This window comes from Asparagus officinalis, chromosome 8 (assembly GCF_001876935.1).
Source record: "Asparagus officinalis chromosome 8, Aspof.V1, whole genome shotgun sequence".
Taxonomy (NCBI): domain Eukaryota; kingdom Viridiplantae; phylum Streptophyta; class Magnoliopsida; order Asparagales; family Asparagaceae; genus Asparagus; species Asparagus officinalis.
Window position 1 is genome coordinate 110,126,620 of NC_033801.1, and position 13,536 is coordinate 110,140,155.

A 13,536-nucleotide genomic window follows, 5' to 3' on the forward strand; every position below is an offset into this window, starting at 1 on the left:
AAAGGTCTTGGGGGGCCAGAGCACGTTCTGTGTTGTTTTGGGGGCTGGAAGCAATTTTCCCAAAAAAAATTGCGATCAAATTCTTATAGCGTTTAAAATTTTTCAAACGCTATCAAAATATAAGGCACATACGATCTATAGCACTTACAACATAAACGCTATCATTCAATGCTATAATAAAACAGTTTTGTTGTAGTGAATATTATAATAACTAATATATCAAATTTGTCGATAACTCTCTATGTACATAGATCTATTTAGAAAAGTGCATATGCATAGAATATTTTATGGCAGGAATACAACATGCATAGATTACCTTAGAATGGCTCTCATTCCTTTCTTTAGACTAGCAAGTATGTTTAGAGATAAACAATTATTAAAAGGCACTATAAATGTATCCATTGAGGACTAGCTAGCAATGTTACTTCACATAGTCGAACATAATTGTTTGGTTCAAAAGTCGCTGCTGTGGAATTCATTATAACTTTGTTCGATTACAACAAATTCGAAAGAATAATCTTTTTATAAGACTTTTTCTACCCAACAAAACAAAAATTACAACTCTTGAGAAACAAACACGAAAATCGTCTATCAATTCTCGTTTTCGTGGGACTTTACCTGTGCCGGGAACGCTTTGGTTCGTGGACCGCCGATTCACAGATCGTGAAGAGGGGGCTTATGATTCTAACTTCGTTATCGAAGTAGAAATTGAAACGATATCTTATCGAAGTAAGATAGTCGTTCTTCTTAAAATCAAGTCGAAGCTTAATTTCAAGGCGTTGCAAGAAAAGAACTCAAATCTGCTCTCTCTCTGCTCTGGAATGCTCTAACAAATGCTCGATACTCGTCAGAAGTGACCCTAGGGGGGTATTTATAGCCTCAAGGGTCGGTAACTGCAAAAACTTAACAATCGAAGAAGTCAGTACGGCGAGACAGTGTTTACTGTCTCGCTGGGCGAGACAACGTTTGCTGTCTCGACCCGCGAGACAGTAAATTTGCTGTCTCGCTCAGCGAGACAGTAAATGCTGTCTCGGAAAATGGCAGTTTCTCGCTGTAACTGTTCTCCCACGTTTCAAACTCCGTTATTTTGGCAGTTATCCACGTGATTTTCGCCCACGATGTTTCCCACGTCCCTTGGTAGTTAATGGACACGTGTAGGGCAGTTACAAATGTAGTTTTGACTATTTCAACACTATCTCGCTGGCGAGACAGCAAAGACTGTCTCGCTGGCGAGACAGCAAAGACTGTCTCGCTGGCGAGACAGCAAAGCCTGTCTCGCTGGCGAGACAGTTCATACTTGTTTTGATTTTTCCAAAACAGTATGAAATCCTTTCTTGTGAATTTTTGAGTGATCTTCTCTATGCTTGGAATATCTATTAGCATTTTTTGACGCCTACAATAATGTAAAGAATAGGATAATAAAAATTGAGTTCATACAATCAAGGGAGACAATTAGTCGATATTTTAATTTTGTATTGCATGCTATTTGTAGTGTGAGGGATCTATTTGTACAACCCGGTTATGAAATGGCAGAAGAGATCACTTCCTCCTCAACTTGATTCCCATGGTTCAAGGTAAATTCTATTCTATGAAATATGAGAACTAAATAGGCTAAATACCCATATTGGTATTTTAATTCTACCACATTTACCAAGAAGGTATTTTAATTAGGCAAATCTGCTTTAAGGTATTTTAATTGATTCAACTTACCAACAAAGCCATTTTTCTCGTCGGCGACTAGTTTTCTGGCGAGAGCTCGTCATGTGCGTGGCACGTTATGACTTAAATTGTTTTTTAGCTGCTGATGTGGTACGGATTTTCTGACGTGACAGTGTTTAAATGCGGGAATTAACCCTCTAAAAATCTCAATTCACCCAAAATAGGACAGATCCGTACCACATCAGCAGCTAAAAATCAGTTTAAGTCATCACGTGCCATGCACGTGATGAGCTATCGCCGGAAAACTGATCGCCGACAAGAAAAATGGCCTTGTTGGTAAGTTGAATCAATTAAAATACCTTAAAGCAGGTTTGCCTAATTAAAATACATTCTTGATAAATGGGGTGAAATTAAAATACCAATATGGGTATTTAGCCGAACTAAATATAAAATTACCTTATACGTTGAAATTGACACATTTTGTTAAATTACTGTTTATGACTACATGATGTTGGTACTGGATATGGTTCAAAATGATAAATAGAGATGAGAAACAATTTAAATAAAAACATAATTTTTTAATATATAAATAAATAAAATAATGTTACTACATCATCCTCACTTTTCTATTTTTAACAATAACTTATTTTTATATACAAACAATATATGTCATTTATATGCTAACTTAGATGTATTTTCTCACTTAAAAAAATCGCTTTCATACTTTCAAGTCAGTGGCAAGTTAACAGACAACCCCCCGGGTACGATTTGTCCTCCGAGTTTACTATTATTACGCTTTATGCTGCCGTTCCTATCATTACCGACGCGCATGTTTTTGTACACGTGGCAGAATCTCGATTGTTGGAGAGAAGTTTTAGTGGGTGCGTTTTTAGCGAAGATCACATGAGAGAGGACGCGCATTCAGCATTCTTTCCACTTTTGAGGTATTTTATTATATCTTTTTATTTGGAGGCATTAGTGGTGGGCCCTTGCTAATAATTATAACGCAAACGAAACTAATGATATCTGGATGAATTACTTCTTTGTCCTTGATTGTTTGTTTTTGTTTTTACCTTTTTTTTATATTAAATAGCGCTTAAATACCTCATAGTCTCACTAACATTTTTACTTAATTACCCGATTTTTTTTATCGTTTGAATATTTTAAGCGTTTTAAATTAACACATTAATTAATTTTTATTATGTAAATATAAATATTCTCACACAATATTTATATGTTAATTTAAAAGCTTTTAACTATTAGAAACACAAAAATAAGATTGATAAGCTTGGTGGTATTATATCATCTATTCCAAAGACCAGTCTCTCAAAAGATTATAATGAAAATTTTATGATACAGACACAAAATTATTATGATGCTAGTGGATACATTTTGTTGGCATCTTCATATGTGTCATTCTATTTGGAGATGGGTTTGTGATTCTTCCTCAAAATAATTATAGCAAGGGTTTTAAAAGTGTATTTAAAGTAATTGAGGAATGATACTAATGAAAATCAATAGTGCATTCAATAAGTCGCAATATGAACATTAATCAATTATTAACCTAATTAAATAATGTCCAAACATTTCCCTCTAAATGAACCTCATTAAATTCTCTTCTTCTAGTTCGACTGTTCGAGCATGAAGTCATGTTATAGTTCAAATTGGGTGGTATCAAAATTGAGAAAAAAACAAAACAAAACGCCAAACTAATTTTACTCTGTTAACTAGAGAATAAAGTTATCTTTTTTCCAGCTTATCTATATTTTCACACAAAACGATGATTAATCACAAAGGAAAAAAGAAAATTCTATACAACACACTGGAGAGAGAGAGAGAGAGGGGGGATGGATCTAACATATAAGCCTTGATTCATATATTATTTTCGACAATTAACATAATTAGTATTTAATGTGACGGTACTTGTTATTACTGTTTTTAGTATTTAATGTAACTGTATTTGTTACTGCTGTGTTCTAAAGTTATAGACAATTAAACTTTGAGTTCATGGTTGATATTAATAGGTACATCAAGATGGACGGTGATAGTCTCCTAAACAACCCCGATGGCAAATCCGAAGTTACGCTGAAAACCCATGCCCATTTCTGATACGCAGAAAACAGCTCAGTCTCCACTTCAGTGATATCATCACCCGTTTCTTTCACTTCGCCAAACCCACCCATTTCTTTCACTTCCCCAAACCCATTGACTCCTGTCTCCATCTCTCTCCGCTTCGGTGATATCATCACCCACTTCCTTCGCTACCCCAAACCCATTAACTCCTCTCTCTCCCCCTCCCCCGATCTCGATCTCGATCTCGATCTCGGTCAATGAAGAACCCAAACCCAATCTCCTCCGATCTCAATCTCAAGAACCTAATCTCAACCAGAGGAACAAAGCTTTTCGCCTACGGATTCATCTTCTCCTTCATCGGCTGCACCGCCTTCCTCGCCTTCAACCCATCGAACAACTCGTCATCTCCTTGGTTCCACAATCTTTTCTCCTCGCCTTCAACCTCCTCTCTCAAGGCCTCCATTGCTCCCTACAGATCTCAGGTCTCCTCTCTCTTCTCCCACTTCTTCCCCAATTCATCGTCTTCTTCGGCCAGCAATCGCATCGAGCGAGGTGGTGGGTCTTGGTTTAATGGGGGTTCGAGGGAGAATCGGAGTCGAGATGGGCTTGGGTCTCAAGGGTTCGATGCTGGAGGGATTAGGGTTTTGGGGAAGAATCAGACAACGAGTTCAATTGGGTCTAAGGCTAATGGTATTTCTTCAACATCAAATGGGGTTTCGTCGAAAACCCAGAAAGAATCAAAGACTAATTCCGTAGAAATTGGGAAGAATCAGACTGTGAGTTCAGATGGGTCTAAAGGAAGTGGAGTTTCAGAACAGAAACAGGGGAAGAATCGGACCGAGAGTGGAATTTGGGAAAAGAATCAGAATGCAGCTGATAGAAATCCTGTGAAATCAAATGGAGTTTCAGAAAGAACCCAGAAAGAATCAGGGGCTAATCCTACAAACTCAACTAGTTCAAAAATGAAAAACAATGGGAAGAAGAAGGAGAAATGGATCGAGGATATGATTGGTTGTGATATGTTTCATGGGCATTGGGTGAAGGATGAGTCTTATCCCTTATACCCTGAGGGATCTTGCCCTCATATTGATGAGCCTTTTGATTGTTATCTCAACGGTAGGCCTGATCGGAGTTATCAGAAGCTCCGGTGGCAGCCAACTGGTTGTAATATCCCGAGGTGAGACCTTTTTGTAAGTAGTCATTGTTTTGATATATTTTTCATCTCTACTAATTTGATTATGTTTCGTTTGCATGATTTTCTTCACCTTATGTTTTATTTATTAGAGAAATTTGCTATGCCTATTTAATTTCTTTGATTCTGAGGATGTCTCATTTCTTATGAAATCAACTACTTGAATGTGGACTGAGTATGAGAGAACTCCATCATTTTCTATATGTTTTTATTCATTACTCTATGCATATTTTGTAAGTTCGTTTTAACATTAGTTTAGATTTGAGATATAGGGTGTTGCATATTTCATTCAAAATTTAACTTACTTCAATTTGGGATGTAGGTTGAATGCTACCGATATGTTGGAGAGATTGAGAGGGAAGCGCCTAGTTTTTGTTGGTGATTCACTCAATAGAAACATGTGGGAATCTCTAGTTTGTGTCTTGAGGAATTCAGTTAAGGATAAAAAGAAGGTTTTTGAGGCTTCTGGTAGGCATGAATTCAGAACAGAAGGATCATATTCTTTCTTGTTTAAGGTACATTCTTGTGCATACGGCAGTTTTTTGGGAAAATTTTACAAAATTACCACAAATTTTTAGTAGTTTTGTACAAAAATGCCATGAAAAATATCATAAATTTTCAAATCAACAGAAAACCACAAACTTTCAGAGAATGACACGTGAATTAAATACCTTGAACTTCTATCTATAATTTGCAAAACTAACATGAATGTTCGTATAAAGCCAATAAACTACCACGAAATCACGGGATTGTCAAACAACATAAATTTTCATGTATTATCCTAAAACTATCATCTTGATTTCTTATAGTGTGCGGGACCTTTTTGTTGATTTCGAAGTTCGTGGTATTTTTTTCCTAATAAAAATAGTAATTTTTGTATAGAACTCCTAAATATTTCGTGATGGTTTTGTGTTCTATATAATTGTCATACTAATTTGTATTGTATCCTTATTTTTGTTAGGAATATATGGGAAATGCCCGCTGGCAATGGGACAAAGGAAACTCTACGACTTGATATAATTGAGAGATCATCTTCTAAGTATAAAGATGCACATGCCATCATCTTCAACACTGGCCATTGGTGGACCCATGAGAAGACATCAAAAGGGTAATTGAAAATTATCATAGTCATAAAGTGTATAATTTTGTAATTGTTCTTGTCTAGGACTTAAGACTGATATTGAATTATTAATACAGGAAAGACTACTATCAAGAAGGAAATAAAGTCTATAGTGAACTCAATGTTGTGGATGCATTCCATAAGGCTCTAAATACATGGGCTAAATGGATAGATACAAATGTAAACCCGAATAAGAGCTTTGTCTTCTTCAGGGGTTACTCTGCTTCCCATTTCAGGTAGTCATCGCTACATTAATTATTTTTTAATTTGTTGTTTTCTGGATTTATCAGAGAAATAATCGATAACAGGGAAGATTTCCTTACACCAGTAGACAAGAAGATCATGTTGTGACTTGTAGGCTATTTCTCGAGTTCATGTTCGTCTTAATGTAGGGGACACAAGATTTATATTTTGTATTTCCCCTTAGATCTCATTATTTAATAGGGTTAGTTGCATGTACTGTGATGGTAGCCATACCCCCCCCGCTTGATCTTTTTATTAGCACTTATTACACCTCCTGAGTATCAATTGACATGACATTTTTGCCTCAATTTCGATGGCAATTTAGTCTTTGCAATTAAACTGAGGGTAAAAAGTGATTAATTATCATGTGATCCGTGCATGACATCTTAGCTTACATTGGGAAATAATGTTTAGAATTTAGGGAGTATTAATTGGCTACACACTCAAAGTACAAGGAGTGTATGTGCAATTAACCATTTCTAATAGGCTAAAATATCAGATTAGCATAAAAAGTGACACCCATTTTCTAATAAGGCCTAAAAATTGACATTGGCGATTGTAAGATGTAAAAATAGTCTGACTTAACCAATAAGGCCTACCAAAATTAAGGATTTTTGCATATATACCTCTCAAATCTCACACGCTTACAAATTTGCCCTCCAAATTCAAATATCCGCAAAAAGAATTCTCTCTCCTCACTTACATTGCCCATCTTCTTAACCTCCCTCCTCACTGCCCTCACTTTCCTCCTCCCCTTTCTCCACTCCCTCCTCGGCTTTTGGTAAATGTTTTGAGGGGAGAGAGGAGAGAGAGAGAGAGGAATGGACTAAGGGGAGGAGGAGAGCGAAATGAGAGAGTAGAAAGAGGTTGAGAAGAGGGGTAAGGTTGGAGAAGAAGAGGTGAGAGTGAGGATCTTGGAGTGGAGAGGAGCAAAGAGGAGTGGGGGAGGGGAGGGGAGGGGAGGAGAGGAGGATGAAGGAGATTTTTTTTTTTTTTTTGGGGGGGGGGGTGGATGGTTTGAGGGAGGGAGGGAGTTTTTTTTTGCACATATTTGAATTTTTGGAGGGAAAAATCTGTAAGTGTGGAATATTTGAGGGGTACATATGCAAAAATCCGGCAATCAGAGTAGGCCTTATTGGTTAAATGTGTAATTTTTTATGTCTTATTATAGTCGGTGTCAGTTTTTAGGTCTTATTGGAAAATGAGTTTTAAAATGTGTAATTTTTTATGTCTTATTATAGTCGGCATCAGTTTTTAGGCCTTATTGGAAAATGAGTTCCACTCTATAGGCTAGTCTAGTATTTTAGTGAGTTCTGATAAAAGGATGGAGTAAATTGCAAATAACCCCCCTTCCATCTATACATTCAGCAGCATTTAACCACCCTCAACTCATAAACATAAGTTGCAGGTAACACTCCTCTCCGCACACTTCAGATTGGAACGGATTGGTCCCCCCCCCCCCCCCCCGTGGTAGGGTGGCCGTCGTATATGATCTACGCGCGAAGGTATAGATGAGGGGGGTTATATGCAATTCAACCTAAAAGATGTCTTTCACTTCCAGTTTTGTATAGCTTACATAGAACTTTGAATTGAATTGAATTCGCTCTCCTTATTTTAGGGGAGGCCAATGGAACTCCGGAGGGGCATGCGACAAAGAGACGGAACCAATAAAGAAAGAGGAATACCTCTCATCTTATCCTTCAAAGATGAGTATACTAGAGTCAGTGATCAAGGGAATGAGGACCCCAGTTGTCTATTTAAATATTACTAGAATGACCGATTATAGAAAGGATGCTCATCCTTCTGTATACCGAAAGAAAAACCTAAGCGAGGAGGAGAGAAAAGATCCGTTGAGGTTTCAGGATTGTAGCCACTGGTGCTTGCCTGGTGTTCCTGATTCATGGAATGAGTTATTATACGCGCAACTAATTATCAAACAGTACCAAATGGCTCAAAAGGTCGGATAATCTTGCAAAATAGTGAAATCGGCGGTTTGTATATTATTCGAGGAGGGTAACTACCAAGGAAGAGTGATTCGCTGGAGAAGACAGGTATGAGTATACGTTATTTATGTACCTTCCACTTATATGATTTTCTTTTTAGCCTCTCTAGGCTAAGAATGTAAAGTCGCTTACCCACGATAAAATAAAAAACCATGTGTTTGCTATTAGAAATGCCTATTATATTTTTGTATCAAGCCTCCTCGAGTTTCTAAACTCATCGTGAGCATCTGTTGTTGTACCAACATGGTTCTTATTCATAAAGTCAGTCAAGCGAACTGGTTCGCATCTGTCTTGAGTTCTCTTATGAACTTTGATTTTCAGTATTATTGTGAACTAAAATGTACGATATCGTACTTTACAATATTTTTTTCGTTAATTTTTTCATCAAGAACTAAAAAAAATATCATACTTTTTTGTGTGGACATGCATTCGACGAAAAGCTAATACATTAGAAATGGGCTAGTAAATAAAACAGTGTTGCAATATACTTGCTTCATAAAAATATCATCCCTAAATTCATTATTCTGAATGCATGTACTTTTTTGTTATTAGAATATAAAGCTATGACCCTCTATTATTACCGCAACTTTTGTAGTTATATGTGTGATGGAAGGGCGTTTTCGATATCTTCTGAAGCGGAGGCTCTTTGAGACCTCACCACATTGGGATTCGAGTTGACCACTGTTGATCATGAACGCTATTTCGCATTCTCATGGTATCGAAGCAATTCAGATTTAAATCTTATTGGCTACAAATTTGAAGTGAATTCTAAAAGGAGTAATTTGCCTACTTACCTTCCAATTCTTCATATTGTATATTTATTCCCCAAATCATCAATTTTGGGTTACCAAGCAGCGGCGGCGGTTTGCTGTTGTTGATCACCAGCAGCAACTAAATATTGCTTCTCAGCCGCACATACACTGTGGGTGCGGTTAAGGGCGTGTTTGGTTCATTTCCTAAAATTTACGGAAATGAATTCCCTCTCAAAAAACTAAATGTCATAATTTTTTAGATATCTTGAGAAACTTAAACATGTGTTTGTTTTGTAATAATATAGTAAAGAATATGAAATCATATCCAAAATTTTGTTTGTCTTATTTGCAAAGAATAGGAAACATCTCATCGTAGAGTCTTTTCTTGAGTTTTTTTTGCCCATTTCCCATGCAAAACTAAGGATCTGGATAACCCAAAAATTTGTGTACTTTTCTTGCTTTATGGAAAACATTTCTCAAATTTTTTTTGAGCCAAACGAAATTATTGAAATCCTATAATGTCATTTTCTTACTTTTTGTTCCAATTCCCAAAAGAATAGGAAACTAAGTAACGTATTTAAAGTTTTATTGGCAAAATCGATCTTTTTTTTTGCTTTCATTAAGAAAACTGACCATTTATTGGTTACTGTAGGCTGTCTAAAAATCACAATAGATAGCTTATCCCCCATCAAACACCGATGATGGAAGTTACAATCTAACGACTTCCAGAAAGCTACAATTTGAAGACTTTCACGTATATCGCTGAAGGTTACAATCTGACGACCTTCACGACAACCGATGAGAGTTCTAGTTCAACAGCATTCACAATCAACATCGGGAGTTACAATCTGACGACTCTCATATTCTCAAGGAGCCAAGACGAAGATTACAAGACAATGATCTTTGCAACGCTATGACAAAAGAGATTACTTGTTGATAATCTCTCCAAAGCAAGACGCGAAACTCATCACCGCGCTCTAAGACCAAAACGCGGAGGTGCTCCCCGTGTATCAACACCAAAACGCGGAGGTCCTCCCCGTGTGTCAACAGTAAAACGCGAGGGTCGAACCCACGTTACAACATCAAAACGCGAGGGTCGAACCCGCGTTACAACATCAAAACGCTGGAGTAGGACCCGCATTACAACATCAAAACGCTGGGGTCGGACCCGCGTTTTTCAATGCCCAGCGGGTACCCAACTCCGCGTCTCCAGTCTAAAATGCGGAGTTAGGGTCCTGAACGCCAACGTGGACGTTTGACTCGTTCAAAGCATGAGCTGAACGGTTCCAAAACCGGTTCCCATGATTTGTAGGCGGTTACACCCCACTTAGGAGTGATTTAAGGGGGCGGTTACACCCCTTTAATCCCCTATAAAAGCGAGTAAACTCAACTGAGTTCAAGGTTGGCTTCTTTGGTCCGGAGTTCAAGTCTTTTTCAGGCTGGCTTTTTGGATCTGGGACTTGGCAGCAAAGGGGGAGATCTTGGAGCATCATAGATTGAGAGATCGGCATTCATCCTTTGGAGCATTCCTTGAAGCCTTCAGCCTTGGCTTGAGAACCGATCATCGGTTCAAATCAACTCTTTTCCAAGAGTTTCCAACTCGTCCAGAGTTTCAAACTTGCCACGCAAGTTCTCCACAACGTCAAATCGTGAGGAGAAGATATTGTTCCAGTGAATCAAGATATTCGGATCGTCAACGGAGAGCAAACTCGACGCGAGTATTCGAGGGAGGCACTCCATCGCCACCGTGAAGAACCCAGTTTTAAACAAAGGGGAGAATCAAATTCATTCTCCTCTCTTTTGTAATCAGGAAATCTAATTGTAACGGAGATTAAAGGATTACAAATCAAATTTTCTTTCGTTTCTTTTACTGCAAATTTTTCCCACAAACAGTTACATTATCATGGTTGGCCAAAAAGTGCTTAATTCTACAAAAAATAGACTTTTAAAGACATGACTACTAATCACGTGTCGTTAGTGACTACTAAATAAGGGCTAATCTGATTAATAGTCCCGTGTATTTTAAAAGAATCAGATTAATTACACGTGATTAGTAGTCTCATGTTTTTTTTTTAAATCTCTATTTTGCAAAATCGAGCACTTTATGGCCCGCCGTGATGACATGGCCAAAAAATGGTCGATCTTGCTAATTAAAAGATCAATTTTACTGATAAAATTTCAAAAAGCCTTTTTAAAAATTTATCCATATCGAAATACTTAGATTCTAAGAGATAAGATACTTTATTGCTCTTTCTTAAGATGGTTTATTGGTCTTTCTTCTATCTTGAGCGGTGCAGGATTTTCATGGCTGGCAATGAGTGAACATGTAATGAATTAGCCATCTTCATCTTGGACTTATCCAAGCTAAAATCACCGGACAATTTAAGTCTGATGTTAATACTCCGATTATGTTACTTCGTATGGATGAAAGAATAATTTCTATTCATTAGATGCGTTAATAGGAGGATGTAAATCCATTTTAGCCAATAGAATTCTTAGGGTCAATATTCACCTAAATTATTCTGTTGCTTTTCATGACCCTCACATATTTGATGCGACAAAATCAAGTATTAATATCAGAGGAATTGAGATGAAACCTGAAAGCCAAGTGTTAGGAATACAGTGGGAATCTGTAATAGCACTCAGCCAGACATCAATCGACCTTCTTTGGTAAAAAAAATCTAGAGAAGTAATTAGCCTTTTCGAAGTACAACTTGAAAATGTAATACCATGTCGAACAGTAAGTCTAAATGACCTAAAAATTGACTCTGACTTAGATATCATTTTAAGCCATTTAAGCCAGCATAAAAAGATACAAATGCCAGAGGAAACATTTATTGTTTCTGGTAATACGATAAGAACTACATACATAAATCAATCAACATTAACGAGTCTCTTTAACAACATGGAAAATACAGTTTCCCTCCTTCGTATATGATTTTTTTGTGCAATAGAAAATTATGATTTTTTTTACCGCGCACCAACTTTGGTGTTCTTTTCAGTGACGGGGTCCTTTAACAACATGGAAAATACAGTTTCCCTCCTTCGTATATAAAGAAAATTAAAAAATTAGCGGCTTACACAAAGCCGGCACGTGATGGTTGCTGATCTAAAATCGCTCATGGCAGTTAGTTAAGACCTAGGGATAATTACTTTTATTTGTTCCTTCATCTCTAGTCTCTACTTCTTCTACCTCTATGTTTGTTAAATTCATAGATCCCACGTAGAGTGTTATTTGTTGCATTCGAATAATTTTAATGAGATACCGTGGATGCATGCCATCTCCAACTAGTATTTTGCAACGTGTTCCGATTGACGTAAATACAAGTGGAGGGAGCGGAAAGGGAAAGAATGTGTATAAAAAACTACTTGTACTTGAATAGGTAAGTAGGAAAAGAGATGATGAATTGCAATCCATGTTCGCTTAGGCTCCATTTGACAAAGGGTTAAGGAAGAGGGGTACTTAAAAAGAAGGATTAATGTACTTAGCCCATTCGATAATCTGAAAGATTAAATTATTAACTCGTTAAATAAGTTTTATTTTAGTTCTTGTGATCAGTTTTAGTGTTTGGGAATAACAATGATTTTGACCATTTTCTTTATAATTAGAAAGGTTAACTATTAATCCTTCTAAATAGGAGTATTAGTAAAATGAGGGGTTAACTCATTTTAATCCCTCTAGAGGGGTTAGCTTAGATTAACCCTTTTATATTTTTTATGTTTTGCAAATTATGGAGGGTTAACTAACTTTAACCCTTGTATAGATTTTTTATGTTTGACGGGTTAAGAAGGGGTTAAGTCTCCTTAACCCCTCACTTAACCCTAGAGTAGAGTTTGGAGAAGGGAATGAGAACTATATGGCTATTTTATATCTCCCTCACTAGAAGGTGAGGCAGTGAGGAAATTTGCGTTTTTTTGCCATCCCAATTCTCTCCTCACCAGCTAAAAGATATAGATGGGGATGGTTAGCATTATAAGCTTTTCAACTCCTGTTTTCCCCTCTTAAAAAAGCTATTCAAGCCTACAGTTAAAAACTGAATTCAACATCTTTAAAATAATTTCGTAAAAAAAAAAAAAAAATTACATTGTTCCTAGTGATCCTCACAGACTTCTTTTTGTGCATAGACTTGATTAAGGTTCCATGGATTTGTACATTAACTCTCGTTCGATGCACCATCCGTGCAAGCATAGGCGTAACACTCGTACTTTTTCACAAAGCCTGATATTATTTATTTATTTTTCTCGTAACAAAAATGGAAATCCATCCATTTCTGTTATTGTCATTTTATTTACTGCCAACCAATTAAACCAGCTTTACTAGTGATTCTAAGATTAAAGGGTTTTTCAATATCAGTCCCTTGCATATAATATTTAGAAAATTAGTTGCTCAAATCATCACAATTGCTATTAGATCCTCAACCATTATATCTTGACAATGCTATTCTTAATTAGAGGATCAATTTAAAATAACTCATACAATTAGGGAAACCTAAT

At 36.8% G+C, this 13,536-nt stretch overlaps 1 pseudogene; it reads left to right on the top strand.

The window, feature by feature from the left end:
- Positions 3,840-8,613, top strand: LOC109819772 (annotated as a pseudogene).